The 11,513-nt window shown below is 39.3% G+C and overlaps 1 protein-coding gene and 1 long non-coding RNA gene across 5 annotated transcripts in view; one reads left to right on the top strand and one right to left on the bottom strand.

Moving 5' to 3' along the window:
- csnk1a1 (casein kinase 1, alpha 1) overlaps positions 1-11,513 on the bottom strand; it is a 96,487-nt gene that overhangs the window by 2,648 nt on the left and 82,326 nt on the right. The window lies entirely within an intron of this gene.
- LOC114152644 (uncharacterized) lies at positions 730-3,273 on the top strand. The gene is made up of 2 exons (XR_003597194.1): positions 730-2,210; positions 2,286-3,273. It is a non-coding gene; the product is annotated as an uncharacterized LOC114152644 (long non-coding RNA).

An 11,513-nucleotide genomic window follows, 5' to 3' on the forward strand; every position in this document is an offset into this window, starting at 1 on the left:
TTTGTGTTTGTGCTTCTAAAAAAGCTTGGTGCATCGGTTAGTCTATAGATTAATGGGACTGGATTAGCAGTTCAACTAGTTGAATATTAACTAAAACCCTGTCAGTGAATATGATTTTTAAGGTTCTCATCAATGCATGAGAACCCATGCATGTATTCTGCATGGGTTCTCTTTTCTCTTAGGCCAATTATTTTCATGGCTGTTTTATGAATGTGGGCCAGCTTGTCACTGAGTTGAACAGCTAAGTTACCAAACCAGGCTGTGATCCCATACCATATAATGCTTACCAGCAATGCACAGTAAAAAACTGGTATTATGTTAGAACCCATGAACGACTAGGCCTGTCACAATAGCAAATTTTGCTCAACGATTAATTGTCTCAAAAATTATTGCGATAAACGATAATATTGTTTGAAGACCTTTTTACACTGATGCAATGGAAATTACATGCATGCGATTTCTTTGTTTTCAAAAGAACACTAAACACTGGAACTGATAAACAAAATAAACAAAACAACCAAAAACAAAAATAAAATAGATTCTCAGTCTCCATTAACAAAAAACTCACATGAAAAAAAACAACAACTAAACAACATAAAGCCAAAGTGGAAATAAATACTACATTCAACCAAAAGATTATGAAGTCTGTATATTATGTTGCCCTTCAGTAATCATTAGATTTAATTAGAGAAGATGGGCACATCGACTACCTGATGCAATAGTTCACACTACATGATTTTCTGCTCCTATTTTTCCCCTTATGACAATGTGTTATGGTAGATTGTTGATGCCGCTGAGATCTAAATCAGGGGTTTTCCCCGACTGGGAGCTTTAACTACACCTGTTGAATGTGACAGGTAGCGAATCAGAAAGCACAGATTCTCCTCAGTGCTTTCTGAGGGGAAATTACAGAGGGGAATCCCAAACAGCTGACACCATGCAACAACATTAATGTTTATTCAACATGCAAAGAATATAGAAATGACAAGGGGAGGAGTTGGAAGTAAATTGCTACTGCAGATGATAAACCCGGTAACTTTTCAGCTGTTCTTCGTTAACGTGACATAAATGGGTTATAGGGGAGAGCGGGGTATTGTGAGACATTGGGTCATGTGAGACACCCCTTATATCTAGGCAATGGAACAAAATTATGGTCATGTGACCATTATATTTACAAGCCCCTCCCATTCTCCCCTTGCCAGGAAGGTGAAGTAGGTGCTGTTGCTGTGGTAAGTATGTTTTTTTCATAAAAATGCGGTTTTTGCACGTGAAAGTAAATTTTCTAGCTATAAACGTAATTAACTATTGTGTCAAAGCAAATTAATTCAGGTAGAAAAATTTATACCATGCATGTTGATGAACTTCCAACATATACAACCATGTGATTGATGCTAGTTCAAGATTAGCCTGACTTGCTAGAGATGTTGTTTTTTATAAAATGGTGGCTGTGGGGTTAAATGAGACAAATGCCGTGGGGTAATGTGATACACTGTCTTACGTTACCCCATCATGAAGTACAATTTAAGTTTAGTCTTAAACATATTTAGTGTAATATTACATTACATCTGTTTAATTTTTATGTCATAACCATTGTAGAAAAGCCATCATGCCAAGAAAGTACACCAGGAAAACAACCTGGGGACAAACACCCCTCGCAGAATTGGAGAGTGCAGCTGCTGAGGTCAGGCAAGGAAAGAAGTCTTTAAGACAAGCTGGCAGGGACAGAAATATTGACAAGACAACCCTACAAAGATTCATAAAGAAAAAAGAGAAAGGGCAAGTAAAATCAGTAGCCTGGAGTGCAGTAGCTGAGGCACAGAGAATATTCACAGATGAGATGGAGGAGGAGCTTGCTAAACACTTGAAACAACTAGCTGACCAGTTCCACGGCCTTCCTCCAGTTAAGTGCCGTGAATTGGCATTTGAATACGCAAAGAGAAACAATATCCCTGTTCCAGCCAATTGGATAGAGAAACAATGTGCAGGTATGCTAGGGTGTGCAAGTGATCACAAGCTAAATAATAATGCTAAATAATAATCTTATAATAATAAATTATCTACTCTCTAGGAATAGAGTGGTTTCGGAGGTTTCTTGCACGTTGCCATCTCTCTGTCCGAACTCCAGAGGCAACATCCCTGGGAAGGGCTACAGCCTTCAATAAAACTACAGTAGGGGAGTTCTTCGACAATCTGGCTGTAGTGATGGACAGGTGACACTTTTTTAGTTGCAAATGTTTTAAGTTAGCCGTAAGATTTGTTTTGAATTCTGATGAGGTTTTTTTAAGATCAGCATGGTCCACATCCTGAAGATGACCCAGTCACTGATGCCAATCCATGCACTCCACGAGGTCCACATGAATGTGCCTCGCCAGCAGACTCAGATGTTCCCAGCCGACGTGAATGTGTGTCTCTTCCTGAAATTCTACCATTTCCCAAATGTCCCCCCAGAGTACAAACCAAAAGAAAGCGTGTGAAGACGGCCATCCTAACAGATACCCCGGAGAAGCAGGCAATAGAAAAGGCTTATGAAGAGAGGCAAAAGAAACTCGTACGGAAAAAGCAAAATAGCAAAGAAAAGGGAAAACTGAAAAAGAAAGCACCCTAAAGGAAAATCATAGAAAGCAGCTCTGAGGAAAGTGATGTCCCTGTTCAACTTGATGATGAGAGCTCTGAGGATGAGGGAAGTGATCCTGAAAACACAGATTTGAGTGTGGGTGACTTTGTCTTAGTTAACTTTTCCACCAAACACAGGAGTCTCCGTTATGTTGGCATGGTTAAGAATGTTGAGGATGACGAAGTCCTTATACAATTCCTCAGAAGAATCCAGGGAAACAAACAGTGGGAAAGACCCACGTTTGTTATAAAAGAAAATGATGTGGCACATGTTCCTAAAGGTGATGTTGTGAAAAAGCTGCCTCAACCTAATAGGCCTGGAGGAACCACACGGAGAGAGCAATTCTTCACCTTTCCCTGTAACTTTCAGGGCTGGAATGTAGAGTAGGCATTGTCATTGAGTATGAGGCTGATGTTCTAATCCAGGTGTGTCCAGCCTCTGTCCTTAGTCCCGAGCTGTTCTAGCTGTTCTAGCCTATTTTCTGAGCCCCAGTCTGTAGTGTGTTCTAACTGGTTCCGATTATGGGTCCATGTTCTGAGGCCCAGACTGTGCATTAGCTGGTTCTGCTTGTACTTTGCTCTTGACACCCAGATACTAGCTAAAGGTCCTGTGTTATGATTCTCACACTGTGAATGTTAATTAAAACATTTTGAAGTATATTATGTTGTATTTGATTTACATTTTAATACTTTGGGTTACTTTCAAGTGCTAACTATAATTAACCAATCTCCATAACACTGATCCTAGTCTGACATTTTTTTGTTTTTGAAGCTTAGGTTGTCAGTCAGGATTCAAATTGTTACAACATGTGTTATGGTAGTATTAAAGTGGAAAACATAAGAGTATCAGCTTACCCCCAAATGGTTCAATTTACCCCATTGATTTTTCGCGTGAAATACGCGAGTCACAATTTGTCCTACTGTATTTCGTATTGATAATTAAAATGATTATTTTACTGTAGTTATTTGTAAGAAAGCGTTCTATTTGTTAAAAAAAATGCTTCGGCCTGAAAACAGGCTTTGTTCTTTGGTTTCAATGTAGAGTATTTAATTATGCTGTATAATAATTGTAAAAAAAAATAAAGGTAACTACTTCACGGATTTCGCCTATCACGGGTTCTTTTCGGAACGCAACCCCCGTGAAAAACAAGGGTTCACTGTATTTATAGAGGGACACTTGTTGAATTGCATTGTCCTTTATAATGACAAGCTCGTGGTCCAGGTGCAAGTTTTTCCTTTTCAGATTTTGCAACATTGACATCAGGCATTTTGATGAAAACGAGGTAAAACCACGGTTTAGGAAAAAGGTGTCGTGGCCACAGACATCCAAGTTCATCACCCATGATCAAGAAAGTTCTGGAGCTTATTAGGACCTACGATGAAGACCAGACCACAATCTCCATCCACAAGTGTTGCCATGTTAAGTTACTGCCAACATGTGTTGCCACCAGAGTGGCATCTCTGTATGAAGTCTTGGTATGTATAAATACTTATTTTCATAGAACAGTGAAATGCCAACAGATTTAGTGTGTTTTTTGGTAGAACTCAGTGATGCAGAGCCTATTAGCTTTCAGCATTCCTGTTCCGCCAGCAACTGCACTAGCTATCGACAAGCAGGCATATGTTCATTAAAAGATCAGGCCTTTCTGCTCTGATGAAGCAAAAGGCATAACATGTCCAGCAACAAGAGCTACTACACAGAAGAGGACGATGGTCTGACAGACTTTTTGTTAAAGTGAATTAAAATGAATAATGCTTGTGATGTCACCAAAACAATCAAGTTACAGCATCTATTTCTCTCTCCATAAGTCCACTAAAATACACTGTTCATGGACAACTCCATGACAAAGGCTCAAGACAAAAGCTCATAGCTTTATTGGATAGCATCTAAAACATATATTTTTCTTACTAGATAAGTCAGAGAAAAGCTCACAAGACAAAAGGTCAGTTTTGTTTTGAGAGCTTTTGTCTCTACGCTTTCCCAGGCATACATGTTGCCAATCAACGCTGAGCAGTGGGACTTATGCAATGTGATGAACAACCCAAAACACATGCAGGAAGACTTGTTACTACAGGAGGGCAATATGGACAAAAGTTTTATCATAATACTTTGTGGGAGTAGTTAAGCCTGTTTTAAGCAATAAATCAATTGCACAATAAATTAAAATGAGCTTGATGATAAAATAAGGGCGATAATAATGCATTCTTATTTGGTTTTGTCACATCTTTCTACCAAAGAGACTGGATGACAAAAAGCTTCACTCCGGTGTCTTGGTAATGGCTAAACAGACGGGAAGTTAAATGCCTCAGTTGTCCACCACTAGGGCTGAACCCCATGCACAGGTCATAATAAAGCGACGACAGGAACAAAAGTTGAATAATTTTCAACTTTCTTGTGTAGTGTTGCTAGGCTGCGTGTGCACGTTGCTTTGACAAAACTTTTTTTTTTTTTTCAATCAAGCAATCGATCAATTTTGCCTATAAAGCGCCCTTCATGTTGGAGGCAGTTTGCTAGAAACGCAATAAACCATAAGAATCTATAGGGGCAAACGTCAGAGTTGTGAAGTAAACTGAAACTAGTGGGATACTCCCCATTTCTCACCTCTTTGTAAGAAGGCTGGTGGATATTAAAAGCAATGTATTTTCATCTCTTCTTCACGTTCCTGGACTTCCCTGGACTAGCCAAGGGAGTCATTACTCATATTCTTTAATTTTTTAATAAAATAATAATCAAAATGCATTTTGATTCAATTTTGATTGACTCAGTGTTTCACCTTAGGTAAAATTGATTTATTTCCTCAATGTCCGTGTGTACGAACTCGAAATCTCACATGAACAAATTATGCTGTTCGCTCTTCTGGATGAGGGTAAGCGACCGTCGCCTCACCGCGCATGCTCCATAGGAAATGAATGGAGAGGAAGTAGCGCTGTATTGAATGGACACTGTGTGACCATTCCCTCAGTTACCTGCTAGGCTCCTGCGGCCTCATACATAAAAGAGTGCGCATTTTTCACACTAAAACTTGACCTATGGACAAAGTGCAGCGCACAGAAAAATACGGATGTATAAAAGCCATCCGCACGCATGAGATTGCGCACCTTTCCTTTATACATCCCAATTTGCGGAAAATAGAGCACAGCTGCTGGTCCGCCCTGTCTCCACCTATAAACACATATGTAAATTAGTTTAAATACCCAGAAGTCAGCCGCCACATGAAGCAATAATCATGGCAACGTCCTTCTTTGTAGCAGAATAAGTATTTATAATAATAATAATTATATATTTTATTTAAAAGGTGTTTTCAGGGCACAAAAGGTTACCTCACAAAAATAAAATACATCCAAAAAAAAAAAAAAAGAATAGTGCAAATGCTTGTTTCCCTGCAGAGCATTCAACCAGGATTTAACGCTGTCTGTCTAGACAGTGTGTCAGACAGTCTTGAGTGGGGAAAGTGGACATGTATTCTAAATAGAGAAATCATGTGCATAAACTGTACATTTACAGAATAGAGATGCTTTCTGTCCATAAAGGCACATTCACAAAGCGGTCATGAATCGACTGAAGGATGACTGCAGTTGCACCGGTACCGCACGGCTCCTTCTTTAAGCTTTGCTCAGAGATCCAGGATGACTAGTCTGAGCAATTTAAATGCAGGAATTCTAAACTTGAATTTACTACCTATTTTTACTACCTCTACAATATTTTTACTACCAACACAAAATCAAGCAGCAGTCTCTTTTGGGGGAGAAGGGAATTCTAGTGGTGCACCGATTTATTAGCCAGTTGATTTATCAGCACTGATTTCCTTATTATTGGGAGATCACTGATCGGCCGATACTTACATGTGAAGCAAATCTTATCCCCCAATCTTATCTACCTCAGCAGAGGTCTGAAAATCAACCTCTGTTCTCTTCTGCTCTGCTGTGAGAGAGGTTTGACTGATAGACCGCCCCAGCACGTCATGTCTGCACGGTTGCAGTTAACAATAGTCACTGTTGCCAAAATAATTTTTTAGTGACATTTCAGACAAAAAAATGGTATAGAGCAAAATGGGAATCGGCGATCGGCCAAAAAACTGTGATCAGTGCACCACTAGTGAATTCGCAGCACTGACCCATGTAACATGATGGCATGTAACAAGATCTCACATATAAATATTCCAAAAGCATTTCCAGAAACTTAGGATATTTATTTCTTTGAAGAATATAAACAAAATGCTATGACATACAAATTTCACAAGCCGATGCTATTCTCTAGAAAGCAATAACATTGGTTTGCTACTAATTGTCAACACAAGTAAAAAAAAAAATTAATATGTTGATGTGCAGTGGAACTTGGTATTTCGGATCAGTTAAAAAAAAAAGGCGACCCACACATAGGCCTGTCGCGATAAACAATAAATCAATTAATCGTATGATAAATTAAAACTATCGACATCATTTTAATTGTCGGCTTTATCGTCTCTTCCGGCCCTTTTCTCTTTCTGTTGATGACACTGAACGAAAAAAGGCTCAACTCCGGTGCTCTCCACTGACATCTTTCTTCCTCATTTCCTTAGTGTAATGTCGAGCGCACACTACACGATCTTAGAGCTGTCGGCTGATTGTCGGCCCATTTTCAAAACCTGAGAGACCACACATTAGCCGACAGAAATCCTAGGTATAACGGTTCGATCGTGCCGTGTGGTGTCCAGCAATGGGCACAAAATAATGGCTACAAGTCCAGTTAACTAATTTTAAAACCAGGCATTTATCAATACTTTACTACAATCTGCAATGCATGTGGCTAGTGTCTGAATGAAAATCATTATAACCTATTTGTCACGTTAACGAAGAACAGCTGAAAAGTTACCGGGTTTATCTAGAGTCAATGCACAGCTTCAGTTATTACAACTGAAAACCAGCGATCAGGCCGAAACCTGGGAGTAGTGATGGACTCTGACCTGAACCTCCAGAGCCACATAAAGACAGTCACAAAGTCGGCCTTCTATCACCTGAAGAACATTTCCAGGATTAAAGGACTAATGTCTCAGCCAGATCTAGAGAAACTCATCCATGCGTTCATCTTCAGTCGTATTGATTACTGCAACAGCGTCTTCACAGGTCTGTCCAACAAATCAATCAAACAGCTGATTCAGAATGCTGCTGCTCGCGTTCTCACTAAAACAAGAAAGATAGAGCACATAACACCAGTTTTAAAGTCCCTACACTGGCTCCCTGTAGCTCAAAGAATAGACTTTAAAATACTGTTGTTAGTTTATAAATCACTGAACGGCTTAGCACCACAATACATCAAAGATTTGCTGCTGTTGTATCAACCTTCCAGACCTCTCAGGTCTTCTGGTTCTGGTCTACTCTGCATCCCCAGAACCAGAACCAAATGAGAAGAAGCAGCTTTCAGCATCTATGCACACAAATTTGGAACAAACTTCCAGAAAACTGTAAAACAGCTGAAACACTGACTTCCTTTAAATCTCAACTAAAAACCCACCTGTTTAGGATTGTATTTGAAACATAAGCAATTATAAATTTAACGATGGAACTTGACATAATGTCATGTTTTGATTGTTTATTCTATGTTGAAATTGCACAAAAATCCGTGAGGGACGATGGAGTCCCAGAGCGAAATTCTGTGAGAGGTGTACGGAGCCTAGTGCCGGAAGAAGAACGGCGAGTGACTGAGGGTCATTGCGCGTAACGGAAACCCTGTAAATTCTAGACACTAACAGGTACCATAAAATTGCACAAAAATCCGTGAGGGACGGCGGAGTCCCTGCTCGAAATTCCATGAAAGAGGTGAGCCTCGTGCCGGAAGCCCATTAAAATGCTGTCTACATTGTTTTAAACTGTATGATTGTGAGAGTGAGTGGGAATAAAAATAGCAATAGGTATTTTGTTCCATATAACACAGTAGGAGTATAACAGGTAGACCTTTTATGGATGCAAACTCAACTAAAAACCCACCTGTTTAGGATTGTATCTGAAACGTAATCAATTACAAATTTATTGATGGAACCTGACTTAATGTCGTGTTTTGATTGTTGATCCTATGTTGCATTGTGTTTCTATGTTTGATATGATGTAAAGCACTTTGAAATGCCTTGCTGCTGAAATGTGCTATACAAATAAAATTTGATTGATTTATCGGTAGTAATTTCACTCCAACTCCTCCCCTTGTCATTTCTGTATTCTTTGCACAAAATGTTGAATAAACATTATTGTTTCAACATCTCATCTCCAATGTTAGCTGGACTTTAGGCGTGTCAGCTGTTTGGGATTCCCCTCTGTAATATCCCCTCAGAAAGCACAGAGGAGAATCCACGCTTTCTGATTGGCTACCTGTCACATTCAAGAAGCTGCTAATGCTCCCAGTCGGGGAAAACCCCTAATTTGGATCGGAGGAGCCACAACATCTACCATAACACACCACACACTACAGGATGAACGGTTATGAAATTGCAAACGACAATCTTAGAACGATCAATGTTCCAAGATTGTCATAAGGGGAAAATCTGGGCAAAAAAACGTGCAGTGTGAACTATTGCATCAGACAGTCGGATATGCCCATTTTCTCTATTTAAATCTAATTATTACTGAAGGGCAACATAGTATACAGACTTCATAATCTGCACTCTTTTGGTTGAATGCAGTATTTATTTCCACTTTGGCTTTATGGTGTTTAGTTTTTATTCAAGTACATTTTTTGTTAATGGAGACTGAGAATCCATTTTATTTTTGTTTTTGGTTGTTTTGTTTATTTTGTTTATCAGTTCCAATATTTAGTGTTCTTTTGAAAACAAAGTGTATCTATCTTTGGCAGGAAATCGCATGCATTATTACGTCATTTCCATTAAATCAGTGTAAAAAGGTCTTCAAACAATATTATCGTTTATCGCAATCATTTCAGAGACAATTAATCGCTTAGCAAAATTTGTTATTGTGACAGGCCTACACCAACTCTGCTCACCAGTAGAGCATATGTTTAAATTAGCTAATCAACTACCACTGTGTTCAGACGATCGCTTATTAATAACCGCAAAATAAACACTAGGTTTGAAAACACTCTACATCTGTTTGCATTTAGTTGGTGATGTTACTTAACTTGCGTTAGTAGCAGCAGCTTTGTTCAGGCCCCAGAGAAGCTCAGCTCTGAGGTTAATGGTGTCAGTAAGGTCTGCTGCCTGTCTGCGCCACCTGTCGCGTTGCTGGTAATACGGCTTTCTGCTGAGGTATGACGGTAATACTTGTGCTCATAGCTGAGCTTGAAGTTGCATCGCTTTGTGTCGTACCAAAAAAATGAAACAGGGATCAGCTCCCCTGCGCAGGAATCCGCTGCTAACGAATGGTAGATGCTCCGCTCGGTTTGAGCATAGTCACGCCGTTCCAGGTCAGATTTATATTTTTTTCTGCATACTGCATATTTTTTCTGCAAAGCATTTCTCTGTCACATGGTCATCAAGCTAAAGTCGTGAAAACGTATATTTTCTCATGATGAGGCGCAAAATGACTCGCTAGTCTCAACACGTTAGGCGCTTCCAACACCATGCATGCAGACAACACATTGGACAGCGGAATCAATCGAGTCTATCAATGGTTAAAAGTACTTAAAACAAGAGGTCAACATTGATGTAAAATTCTAAATATATCGAAGGGGTCATGAAAAGTTTTGGGGAAAATTTACTACCAAGTCAAATTCTATTTATTACATTTTACTACCTTTTACTGGCTTTAATTTGGTCTAATTTAATTTACTACCTTTTACTACTGTGCGGAAACCTTGTAATAAACCATCATCAACATTTCGTAGCAGATCAATATGATCTATGAAAACACGCTCCCTCTGAATCCTTCCATTGGCAATGTTTTCCATCAGAGTCAAAGCACTGCACAATTTCGCAGCTCACCTTTGTGCAGCTACTTGTATACGTGTGATTGTATATACACCTTAATCACATTAAAAATAATCAAACCTGACCTGTTTGGAGTTAATCTGCTGATCCAACCCTGTTTTCTTTTCTAGTGAGAATGAAATTACCATCCAGATGCATTTCATGCACTTCGGCGCACAAACCAATGCGTTATATCTTTATGAGACAAAAACTGAGGAAAAGTACTATTTGCATTCGAGTGAGGTTTTCACATCCTTTTATACATTTTTTTAAATTTTGTGTGCATGTTAGGTTATTGTCTGAGGATAAATGCGGTTCAGTTTCGTTGTTTGTTTAAACAATAAAATATTAAAATCATGGACAAACATGAACAAACGGTTTGACGCTTCTTGATCTAAATAACACTGAATGTAGACAGTGTATTTAGGTGAGTTTTGACGCTTTCTAGTTTGATATTGTTCACAGAAAAGTTTGCATGGCTGCCACACATTTTCCCGCCAGGGAAAAAGTGTATGTATATTTATGCAAACTGACGCAAAGTTCATTTTTATACAGGCTGATTTGTGCGTAAAATATGGCGCGCACACTTTTTGTGCGTAAACACGCTTTTTACACGAGGCCCCTGGTCTCCTACCACTTAGTGTAGCATAAAGCCTGGTGAGGAGGAGTGAGCCAGGTTTAGAAGCTGAACGTGACAGCTGCAGTCTGGCAGCACTTGGGATTCAAACTGAATGACCGTGGTGAAGCACTGAACCTGTGGACCAGCTATGTTGTAAACAGTAGCAACTAAACAAAACCAACATATCTGCACATAAAATGCACTGATGCAGGTTTCCTTGCTTGAGGACCATCCTATTGACAGTCCATAATCACTGAGGTGCAGTGGCTTTTCTAATATGGGCAACATGGGCAATCAGAGGACTTGAAAGTGAACAGTGCCTAATGCAAACCCCCTAAGCTCCCCTCTCAACTTAAAAAGTTTTCTAGTTCCAGTGTTAAATGTTCTTTTTC

Source organism: Xiphophorus couchianus, chromosome 11 (assembly GCF_001444195.1).
Source record: "Xiphophorus couchianus chromosome 11, X_couchianus-1.0, whole genome shotgun sequence".
Taxonomy (NCBI): Eukaryota; Metazoa; Chordata; class Actinopteri; order Cyprinodontiformes; family Poeciliidae; genus Xiphophorus; species Xiphophorus couchianus.